Raw genomic sequence first — 12934 nt, 5'->3', positions numbered from 1 at the left:
TCATGAGCTAGAGGTACCCCCAATCTGTTAAAAAATAATGAAATGTGGAAAGTCCTTCCTTGACATGCAAATTGAAAGATATTATTATTTTGACACAGCCATGCCTGTGGGCTGTTCAATGGCATGTGTCACTAGAAATGGTGTTGGAAAAAAACGGTCCCCTTTACAACATACTGTGCATTACCTGGATGATTTTCTATAAGTGAGTGAATGAGAGCTGGATGCCAATGTCCTTTAGGCAAATTCCTTTTGAAATCCATTTTAGGAGGTATGGATTCAATATCAATTAATTATCACACTTTGAGCTACTTTATTCACCTGGTTGTATGTTGGGGTATTTCATATTAGCAGATTAATGGGATCTTTGAAATGGAGCCACATATTGTTTCATAAGTCTAAGGCCAAGGAATCAGATCAGGGCCAGCAGGTTATGCTGAATAGATCATCAGTTCCCTTACTTTGCCTTGTGTATTGGTTTTACTATTCAGATGGGTGGGGCACTGCTAGGCTTTCCCTCATCCTTTTTCTTTCCCTATTTAGTTTCCTCGGCTACTACAAGATGCAGAATATGTGACTGAGGCATTTATGATGCTGCCTACAGTGGCCAGCTTGCTGAGGGAGGACATGGTAAGTATGCCTCTCAGATGGAAAAGATTAGGCTGGACTAGTCAGGCTTTCTGTCATATGACCGGGTTAATAGGGTGATAGAGCCTTAGAATAAATGTGCTATTATGCTGTTCAGAGTTATGTAGTTTATTGGCTAGATACATTTTTAATTCATCTATGAAACAGTATGGTATTCATTAATAAAATGGAAAATTCTGATTTCATCTATGGTAAGGTTTTGCACTTAATGACTAAAATGGTTGCAATATCTTTGGTGATTCTTGTATTTAGTGGGTGAAGCAATATGAAGGACAGTTCTTACTCTTTGTACTGCTTTTTCTAGTTGTTGTTGTTGTTGTGTTTTTCGGCATTTTCCGGTTAGGGGTCGCCACAGCGGAACTCCGGTCCGCTAATGATTGGCAGTAGATTTTTATGTGCCGAGATGCCAGCCCTGACGCACAACCTTCAACAAAGGTACGCCCATTCATGCATGTCTCCACACAGAAGACGCTTTAGCTGAGAATCGAACAGGACAAACTTAATTACTGTGAGGCGACTACGCTTTTTCTAGTAAAGCTCTAAAATACCATGTGCTGGGCAATTTAGATATATGTGTTGGAAAGTTTTAATATGACATGGAAGTTGTATGTTATTTCCAAATTTAAAAAAGAAACACTCTTCAAACTGGCAAAATACATGGTGAATTATTACCTAGTCCTTGTCAAGTGAAGTGCATATTATAGTAGGAGGTATGACTTATTTCCCTGTTGCAGTAAACAGCATGACATTTTTGCATTGTGCATCTCTTACACTTAATATAATTAATAATATAATTTCATCCAATATTTTATCATGTTAGCTTCTCCTAATTTGAATTTCACTGTTAGTATTATCATTCCGGTAGTTATTTATATAACCTGATTATCTATGCTTTGCTTAGTTTGTAAATAATTTACATAGTTGTTAGTATTTTTGGTATTTGTTATTTGAAATTTATATTTGTAATTTGTGCTTGTTGTTATTGCATTCATTTTTCAGTGAAAAAGATTTTGAGTAAAGGGTAATGCATTTTCACCCCCAATGTACATTTCCTGGGATCTCTAAAATTTTCACTTCTGGTAGAGAAAAGAGGTAGAAATATCAATAGTCTATATTATCTTAGATTTAGGAATGTCAAGGGTTGCATAATTTACCAGGGATATAAAATATATAATTGTTCTTTTCATTAATGATGCAACGGTGTGTAGTGGAATGGAACTATTTTCACACTCACTGCTGCCTTTCAAAAGCTGCATTACCTCATGTTGGAATGGAAAATTGTGTGTGTTCTAAGTTGGTTGACTTAAGAAGAGAGAAAAATATGTTTTAAGATACATTAAACTTGTATGAGTACTGAACCAGAACTGTTGCACTCTTCTTTGTGTTTAGACTTCTGTGTAGATTTCATAATCCCTTAATGTAGAGAGAAAGTTCAATCATGGCTGCTGTATTTTCCTTGTTTTGGATAAAGGTTTGATAAACTCTTTTCGGTATTATGTTTTAAACCACTCGATAATACATAAGTAGCGATAGCTTTTCACAGTTGTCCAGTTTTTGAGAAAGTTTTCTCATTAATTTTGACTGAAACATTAACTATTGACTGTTTTGGATGATTTCAATAATAAAAGATGTGACTTTGCATATGGCTGAGACCAGCACCCCAAAATGTCAGAATTTCCATACAAATGAATCAACCCGTGTGGTGTTGATGTGCAGTGTGTGGTTGTAAGTGTTGTCATGCATCTTCTTTTAAATATTGTCCAAAGAAATATACATTTGCAGGCTGAACCCACATTGGATGTTGTATGGATTAATTACTGCTGTGCTGTAACTTGGGTAAAGAAGTAAAAGGTAAGAAACACAAGACAAATACCACCATCAGCAAGTAAGGCACCATAACAACTGCAGTCACTGATGTCACAGCACAGTCGCTGGATTTTGCTATTGCTTCGCATACGTCTCAGTTTGTTACTAGATGAAATCGGTGGAAATTGTAAAATAGTGGTGGGTCAAAGGCCCCCAAAATAGGGACAGATTTTACACATTGCCATTACAAACTTTCTTGCAAACTGCACAACTGTCCAGAGCTAACGGTACTTATGTATTATCGAGTGTGTTGAAAGCAGCAAAATGTGTGGTCATTCATTTCCCCATACAGCTAAATGCATTGAAATAAGACTCTCTGTAATAAAAGACACTTCAGTACACACACTTGCCAAGTAACTTTGCCAACATACGTCGGCAGGAGAAGGGCTTGGAAACAAGCTGCTTCTCCCACTCAAAATGTGGTTGCAATAATATGGAAGTACCCTCTTTTCATAACTGGTAGTGACAAAGCATTAATTACAGGGATGGTGGACGAGAGAAAATGCAACCTTTCCTAGAGGCTGTAAATCATCATTATTGTCGTCATCATCATCATCATCAACCCCCCCCTTTTCCCATTTTTCTAGATGGGGTTGGGGTGTCGTGTTATCTATCACCATTTTTCTCAGTTCACTGCTACACTTTTGCCTTCTTCAATACTCATGCCTGACAGTCGCATATCTCCTCTCACACAATCCATCCACCTCTTTGTTGGATGCCCTAATTTCTGCTTACCTTCTTCCTGCCTGTGCCAAATCTTCTTCACCAGATTGTCTTCTGCTTTCCTGCACATGTGTCTGAACCTCTGAAATCTGCCTGTGATGACTGTGCCCTCGCCCAGCAATTAAGTTGCCTCAATCCTCACCATTGTCACCAGGGAGGTCATCTCATAGAAGAGAAAAGGATAACAAATACACACAGCAAAATACCATTTCCCTTAAGTGCACACAGAGATCACAGTCAGTCTGGGGCTGGTTGCTCCCTTGCTCTCCAGGTCCCCAATAAGACTCCCCACTGGCACAGCTATAGGGTCCAGATCTCAGCCTAGCTGGCAAGCTAACCTCCAGTACCCTCTCTGTCCCACCAGTGCTTCATGCCCCTGCCCAGGTAGCTGACACACCACACACACTTTGAGATAAGTATTTATACAACTTCACAGACACTCCTGGGAAAGGCTGACACAGATTCTCTAACTGTGCCCCTTTACCCAGACTATACGGTAGTAATTACTGCCACCACCAGCTTAATAATTATCAGCTGCCCAAAGGCCCTTAAAAGGGTGTCCAATTATTACTGTGCAATATTATTATCCAATTGGTAATGTGACTATTCAGTCTAAGGCTTTTAAGAGTGGCTTATTACAATAAACTCTATAAATATGCAATGTACTCTAGAGTCTACTTATCTCTACACAAACCAGCCACAGGTAAAGGTTTTTAAAATATTTAATAATAAATAAATAAAACAGAAGACAATACTACTAGACCACAGAGATATCTAAGAGTTCAGAGATCACACAAAAACGTAAAATAATACAGTAGGACAGGTCTGATGTCAAAGAAAAACACTTAATCTAACTTTGTAATCTTAAACTAGTCTTAAGAGAAAACACAGTGCTACAATCCCACTTACATACATAAAGAGCATAAGCAGTGCTGGGGTTGATGGTCCAAGACAAAATGCTTACAGACTCTCACTGAACAATATTTTTTTAAGAACACTAACAAACAGCTCTGCTAAGGCCCTCCCAAATTACCTCATTTTGACACTTAGGTTTTCCCAGTATTCACATTACATCATTTTGACACTTAGTCTGGAGTTCCTAGGCAAACAAACTGCACTGTTTAGCAAGCTAACCCCTGCTCATGAAACTACAACAATAAAATACATCTCACATGTGCACTCCAGCAATCATTCCTTAATTTAAGACAATAGAAATAATGTGTTCAGCCAGCCAGTTTGGCACCACCATTTAGATAATTGTAACTTCAAAGAACATTTGAAATGCTTGGCTTGGTTTTCCTTACAGCATATGGCAATGTTGCAACAATCTTGAAGTTCACATTTTACAGTGTTTTCTTTCATTTAAGAACACAAGCCTGTATTTTACATTTATTTATACAAATGATAGAATTATGTATCAAATTCTATTTGACTTGGCTGGCAGCCTTCGCCCCTCTTTCCCCAATCTTCACATCTCTTCTCCCCTGGAGAACTCAGGCTAGTTTTTCAAGTGACCCTTGAGAAACGCCGCTTGAGAGGGTTAGGTCTATCTGAGGGTACCTCGCCCCTTTCCCTGTCTTGAGAGCTCATCTGCATTGGCATTGCTACTCCCACTGCGGTGCTGCACTGACATATCATATGCTTGCAACCCCAGGCTCCATCTTAGCAACTTGGCATTTTGCTGACTGGCTCTGTTTAACCATATTAGAGGGTTGTGATCTGTCATTACAGTGAATTTTCTTCCATACAGATAAGGCTGAAGTTTCTGCAATGCCCATGCTATAAAACTTTTAAAACAAATGAGCGAGCAAAAAACCGGTTCAGCAGATAAAACCACACTTGTTTATTTAGCGCTTTCGGAAAAGCTAGTACCCTTCCTTCTTCAGATATGTTACAAACCAATTAAGCAAGCTTTTATAACATTGAACAAGACTAATTAGATTAATTAAATTGAAGCAATCAAGCACCATTAAATTTAAAAGATTACTATCCATTAAAAAGTTGTTTGTATATAATATGTATGGTGAATACCACAAACTAAACCGGGTTGAAGCTATTTTTTACACATTCACAATGATCAGAAATAATAAAATGTCACTATATGTTAACAACAATAAAAATACTACCTAATTCATGTTTATCAGAAAGGCTGTACATCTGCTCAGAATGTAAACATTCATCTAACAAACTATTTAAATATAAACAACCTAAACAAATGTACTATAAGCATTGGTAGAAAAATATATCTAAATACATTTTTCAAGAAGCAGGGCAAAAACATTAGTGCTACCTCCAAAAAATGCAATGATCATATATTTAAAAATACAATGCCCATGCTATAGCTAGACATTCCTTCTCTACAGCTGCATAGCATTCCTCCCTGGGTTGGAGCCTATGACTGAGATAAACCACTGGGTGCTCTTCCCTTCTGAAGAAATCTGGCTAAGTACAGCCCCCACCCCATGGTTCAAAGCATCCACCTGCACAACAAATTATTTGCTGTAATCTGGACTGGCTAACACAGGGGGTACTCCCAAAGCTTCTTTAAGCTTCTGAAATGCCTGCTCACATGCTGGGGTCCACACTACCTTATCTGGCCTGTTCTTCCTTGTCAGGTCTGTGAGGGGAGCAGCTATGGTACTATAACTGGGGGCAAACTTTCTGTAGTACCCTGCTGTCCCTAAGAATGCCCTCACCTGCTTTTTGGTAACAGGTACAGGCCATGCCTGAATAGCTTCCACTTTAGTAGGTTCTGGCCTTATCTTACCACTCCCCACTCTATGTCCTAAGTAGGAGACCTCTGCCATACCCACCTGAAATTTGCTTGGCTTAATGGTCGACCTTGCCCTCTGTAGTCTGCCCAGCACCTCCCTAACATGCTGAAGGTACTCTGGCCAGGAATGGCTGTAGATGGAAATATCATCTAGCTAAGCAAGGGAAAACCCTCCTGCTCCTGCTAGGATACCATCCACCAGCCTCTGTAAAGTCGCTGTGGCATTCTTCATCCCAAAGGGCATCTTTGTGAACTCATACAAGCCAAAAGGAGTCAAAAAGGATGACTTCTCTCTAGCACTGGGAGTCAAGGGCACCTGCCAGTAACCCTTGGTAAGATCAATGGTTGTAAGATACTTAGCCCCACCCAGCTGCTCTAGGGCCTCATCTGTCCTAGGCATGGGGTAAGCATCCGACTCTGTGTGACTATTTAATTTCCTGTAATCCACATAGAACCTGGGTCTGCCATCCTTCTTTAGCACCAACACCACTGGTGAGGCCCAGGGACTGTTGGACTCTTGAATCACCCCTAGTTCCAACATCTCCTGTACCTCTTCCCTCAGAGTCTGTTTCACTCTCTCAGGCACCCTATAAGGGGCCTGCCTCATAGGCCTTTGGGGTCCTGTTTCCACCTGGTGCTGCACCAGGTGGGTGCTCCCTGGTTTCCCAGTGAACATATCCCCAAATTCCTGCAACACTGCTCAGATTTCTCAAACCTGGGTAGGAGATAGCTGCTGGGATATTGCTACCCCTTCCACCAAGGTGTCAGCCCGAGCCTCACTGAGATCAGTCCCCAGATATCCCTCAGACTCCTCCTGCAATCCACTGCAAATGCTCAGCACAAGGGCCTCCCTATCATGGTAAGGTTTCATTATGTCAACATGGTACAATTTGTGCCCCTGCCATCTGCCTAGCACTTCCACTATGTAGTTAACATCACTTACCTTTCTTACTAACTTGTAGGGTCCCTCCCTAGCTGCTTGCAGCTTGTTGTGTCTGACAGGAATGAGAGCCATTATCTGCTGCCCCACAGCATATTCTCTAGTTCGGGCATTCCTGTCATACCACACCTTTTTCTGTTGTTGGGCTTCTGCCAGGTTCTCCTGGGCCAAGCCCATAATTTCCCTGAGCCTTGTCCTGAGGGTTAGGATGTATGCCACAACAGACTCCTTGTGAGACTTACACTCACCTTCCCACTCATCTCAAATTAAATCTAGAGGTCCCCTCACCCTATGCCCATACAACAACTCAAAGGGTGAAAAACCCGTGGATTCCTGGGGAACCTCTCTATAAGCAAACAACAGATGGGGCAAATATTTGTCCCACTACTTCTTAAACTGATCTGCAAATGCCCGTAGCATGGACTTGATTGTAGAGTTTAACCTCTCAACAAGACCATTAGTCTGGGGATGGTAGGGGGTGGTCTTCATGTGCTTCACCCCACAGGACTTCCACAGACAAGCCAGCAGGTCTGACATGAAATTGGCACCTTGGTCAGTCAGTATTTCTTTTTGGAAACCTACCCTGCTGAAAATCTCTAACAAAACATTTGCCACCTTCTCTGTCTCAATGGAGGATAAAGCCACTTCCCCCGGGTATCATGTAGCATAATCCACTACCACTAGGATATACTTTTTCCCTATGGAACTTGGGATACTCAGAGGACCCACAATATCCATAGCTATCCTATAAAATGGCTCCTCAATCACAGGCAAAGGCATCAAAGAAGCTCTCACCTTGTCTCCTGACTTGCCTACCTTTTGGCACTGCTCACAGGTCCTGCAGTACCCTGTTACTTCTCTGGAAATTCCAGGCCTATAGATGTTCTGCATAATATGCCTCTTTGTATGTTTTATGCCCTTATGACCTGCAAAGGGAATATCGTGGGCTATGGCTAGAAGCACCAGATGGTAGGCTCTAGGCACTACCAACTGCTGTACTCTCTCACCTTCTAGCCTGCCCTCATTGGTCCACTCTCTGTGTAGTAACCCTTTGTCCCAGTATACAGATTCCCCCTTCCCTTGAGAATCAGGTGCCTCCCGAGCTACCTGCCTCAGGCCTTGCAATGTAGGGTCTGAAAGCTGAGCCTGTCTCAACTCTCTCCTTGTAACCCTTCCCAGCTCCCCTTCCACAGGAAGTCTGGCATCCTCTGACAGTGGTGCCTCACTGTCAGCCTGGGTACTACTACTCACCTCTACCCTTGCAGTTACCCTGTCCAAGGGAACATCAGTACCCACAAAAAGCTGTGGCTCACATTCAGTTTCACTGCTACAGTGTAGCTCCCTCCCTGAAGTAACCACTTCAGCAGTCCTGGCTGCAAGTACGCAGTCTGTCTGGGTCTCCCCCAGGATACCAGACCCACATGCTTGTCTCCTAGCTTCACTGCATGTAACTGTATGAGTACATAGCACTGCTTCATCCAAATTCTTCCCTCTCAGGACATCTGCAGGATGGTAGTTCCATACCCCTGTTGTCTCAAAACAACCTACTGTTGGCATTTTGTCTTTCCCACTTACCGGCTCCCTCCCCTTTGATTCCCCACCTTGTCTCCGTGGATACCTGTATGCCACATGACCGCACTGGTTGCATTCAAAACATTTACCCTAGCTCCTGGATGTGTACCTGGACTAGTGGCTTCCCCTGCTACTGGCAGATTCTGTTGGGGCAGTCTGTGCTGCCCCCCATGGGTTCCTTTAGACCCATGAGCAGTACTGGGGGTCCCCTTCCTGTGCAGGGCTGCCCTGCTGGCCAGGTATAGGTCTCCCTTCTTCCCCAACTCATCTGAAGTAGCACATTGTCTATCAGCTAACCAGATCCTCATGTCCTCAGGCAAAGTGCTAAGGGCTTGTTCCCTCACCAAAAAGACTGCCAGCCCTTCAAATGTGGTGACCTGACATCCACTCACCCAGCTATGAAAATAAGTGCTCAGTTCAGCAACATATTCACATACATTTTCATCTGTATTGTGTCTATGTTCACAAAACTTTTTCCTATACATTTCAGGTGTTAGCTTAAAATATTGTAACAGACATTTCTTTACAGCAGTATAATCAAAACAGACAGAGTCAGGCATTTGTGATACACAAGTTACAGCTTTCCTATGGAGTAAGGGGTCAGGATCCGTACCCAGAGTCTTTGGTCAACAATATACTGTTTGCATACCCTTTCAAACATGTGAATGAAACTATCAAAATGATCCCCCTCTTTAAATTGCAGAAGAAATTTACTGACCTGTTGTGCTTCTGGGGTCCAGTTACTTCCTACCCCATTACCTCCATGACTCTGGAGAAGAGTCAGCATTTCCCTCTCATGTTTCCTTTGACTCTCCTTTTCTTTGGCTTCTATCTCCAAATGCCTGGCCTCCAACTCAAGTCTCTTTAGCTCCAGCTGGATTTTTAAGTCCACTGCAGAAAGGTTGAGCTGTCCATTCTCCGAGGATATTGTATCTCCACTGCCAGTCTGATTGTCCTTCGCCAAAAAGTTGAGCTGTCCATTCTCTGAGGATATTGTATCTCTACTGCCAGTCTGATTGTCCTCCTGGATGCTGTTTTCTGATGCAGCTGTAACCAAGGCTGCAATCAGGTCTGCCTTAGTCAGGTTTCCATGCACCAGTCCCCTAGCCTGGCACATCTCCACCAGCTGGCTCCTTGTCAACTTTCCATACTCCTGTGCTGACATGCTGCCTGCTCACCCTGACTAACTAAGCTAACAAAAGAAATAAAACAATTGTGATCTGAACTCTGAGTATACACTGCGTAGCTGATTTAGAGTACAAAACACTTTCAGAGATCACTGTACATAAGCTACAGGATTCACTCTACCCACACCACTACAAGCCAATTAGTATTTGCCAACTAATTAATATGTGATGTGGATATCCCACCGCTGCCAAACAGATATGTGAGGATATCTTATTCCAACCACTGCCAACAGATATGTGAGGATATCTTATCCCATCACTGCCACCAGAAATGTGACGACCATGCCCTGGCCCAGCAATCAAGGAGCCTCAATCTTCACCACTAACACCAAGGAGGTTGTCTCATAGAAGAGGAAAGGATAAGAAATACACACAGCAAAGTACAATTTTCCTTAAGTGCACACAGAGATCACAGTCAGTCTGGGGCTAGTTGCTCCCTTGCTCTCCAGGTCCCCAATAAGACTCCCCACTGGTACAGCTATAGGTTCCAGATCTCAGCCTAGCTGGCAAGCTAACCTCCAGTACCCTCTCTGTCCCACCAGTGCTTTGTGCCCCTGCCCAGGTAGCTGACACACCACACACACTTTGAGATAAGTATTTATACAACTTCACAGACACTCCTGGGAAAGGCTGACACAGATTATCTAGCTGTGCCCCTTTACCCAGACTATATGGTAGTAATTACTGCCACCACCAGCTTAATAATTATCAGCTACCCAAAGGCCCTTAAAAGGGTGTCCAATTATTACTGTGCAATATTATTATCCCAATTGGTAATGTGACTATTCAGTCTAAGGCTTTTTAGAGTGGCTTATTACAATAAACTCTATAAATATGCAATGTACTCTAGAGCCTACTTATCTCTACACAAACCAACCACAGGTAAAGGTATTTAAAATATTTAATAATAAATAATGAAAACACAAGACAATACTACTACACCACAGAGATATCTAAGAGTTAAGCGATCACACAGAAACTTAAAATAATACAGTAGAACAGGTCTGATGTCAAAGAAAAACACTTAATCTAACTTTCTAATCTTTAGCTATTCTTAAGAGAAAACACAGTGCTACAGTCTTACTTACATATATAAAGAGCATAAGCAGTGCTGGGGTTGATGGCCCAAGACAAAATGCTTACAGTCTCTCACTGAACAATATTTTTTTAAGAACACTAACAAACAGCTCTGATAAAGCCCTCCCACATTACATCATTTTGACACTTAGGTTTTGCCAGTATTCACATTACATCATTTTGAGACTTAGTCTGGAGTTCCCAGGCAAACAAACTGCATTATTTAGCAAGCTAACACCTGCTCAGGAAACTACAACAATAACAGACATTTCACATGTACACTCCAGCAATCATTCCTTAAGTTAAGACAATAGAAAGAATGTGCTCAGCCAGCTGGTTTGGCACCACCATTTAGATAAGTGTAACTTCAAAGAACATTTGAAATGCTTGGCTTGGTTTTCCTTACAGCAGATGGCAATGTTGCAACAATCTTGAAGTTCACATTTTACAGTGTTTTCTTTCATTTAAGAACACAAGCCTGTATTTTACATTTATTTATACAAATGATAGAACTATGTATCAAATTCTATTTGACTAAGCTGGCAGCCTTCGCCCATCTTTCCCCAGTCTTCACACTGCCGCTTTGATTTTTCTGCAATTAGAGCTACTTTGGCTTCTGTTCTTATGCCCTCATCTTTTCATCTGTCCCACAGTGTGCATCCTACCACCCATCTCAGGCACTTCATTTCCATCACCTCTACCTTCCTCATGTGCTCTGCCTTTACTGCCTATAATCTCCTTTCTGATATTTGCAGTAACTGGATATTTTAGTGAATTAGTGGCAATTAGGCTTTGGTATTCTCTAGAAAGGATCAGGAATAAGACTATTTTCATAAGTTAAAGTTATTATCTTGACAACTGCCTGTTTAATATATTTCTTTAATTCGTCCATGGGCAATCAATTACTGAAATATGTAACTGGTGTTGTCTATGCTTTTATATGAGTTACTGTTAAATAAAGCATTTTCATTTAGTCATCTATAAAAGCATGTGGCTAGTGCCTTTTTTGTTTGTTTATAAGGGTAAATATCATTGGTGCAACTTATGACATAATCCCTTTTTGAAGAGAGACTTTCTATAATCTACTATAATTTGATATATTGTTTGGCTCATCAAAAAAGCATACAGTAAGTGAGACCTTGGTGCAAGTATTGCTATGCATTGTTGCTATCATATGCTATCAGATACTGCAACCACTAAAAAGGTTTGCTTGCAATGTAAAGGTACCAGAAGCCCCACCTGAAAAATGTGCGTGTGTGTTTTTGTGTGTGTTTTTGTGTGTTTGTGCGTGTGTGTGCGTGTGTGTGTGTGCGTGTGTGTGTGTGTGTGTGTGTGTGTGTGTGTGTGTGTGTGTGTGTGTGTGTGTGTGTGTGTGTGTGATTGTGTGTGTGTGTGTGTGCATACAGTTTTGCTAAGTCTCTGTTACATTGGTAATACTGAAATAGAAGTACAGGTCTTAAACCAAGGTGCATGAAAGTCTAAGCAGACAGTGATTCTAACTTTGTTCTGTATCTTAACAGTTTAAAAATTATTTTAATGTGGGAGGGATTGGAACATTTGCCATGTGTTGTCAAGACCACTTACTCTTCAATATTTAATAGTAGTAATAGTATAAATCATGAGACCATAGCTCAGATATAAACTGGTGTCAGTGGTGCAAGTTTTAAGGATTGCACTCCTCTACCTCACATAATTGGTGCATTCTGGGATTCGAACCTTTTAACCCCTATCCATCACATTATGGAGAAAGAAATACATTTATTTAATGGAGTTACATAAACAAGAATCATATTTTTCTTCCTATTTACAACACTGCAGAAGAGGCATGAAAAAGCAAAATCTACTAAGCAAACAAGAACAGTGACCTAAACTTTGACCAAAATGTGCCCATTGTAATAAGAAAGCCCTTCTATATTGCACAGTTTATAAACAAAGTGATTGTGTCTAGATTTAGAAATGTCATTATCACCCTTTACTCAGCTCTCATTATGTCAGTCATTGAATAAAATGCTCACTTTGGCATGTATCTGTCCAAACACATACAAAAACCTAAATACCCACAGAGATACCTTACTAAAAGGCTACAAGGCAAAAACAATATGTCCTACATGGCCTGAATCAAAGCCCTATCACTATACTCAGTATCCTACA

Source organism: Protopterus annectens, chromosome 5.part0 (genome assembly GCF_019279795.1).
Source record: "Protopterus annectens isolate FY-2018-M chromosome 5.part0, PAN1.0, whole genome shotgun sequence".
Taxonomy (NCBI): Eukaryota; Metazoa; Chordata; order Ceratodontiformes; family Protopteridae; genus Protopterus; species Protopterus annectens.
Note: the sequence above shows the minus strand (reverse complement) of the source record.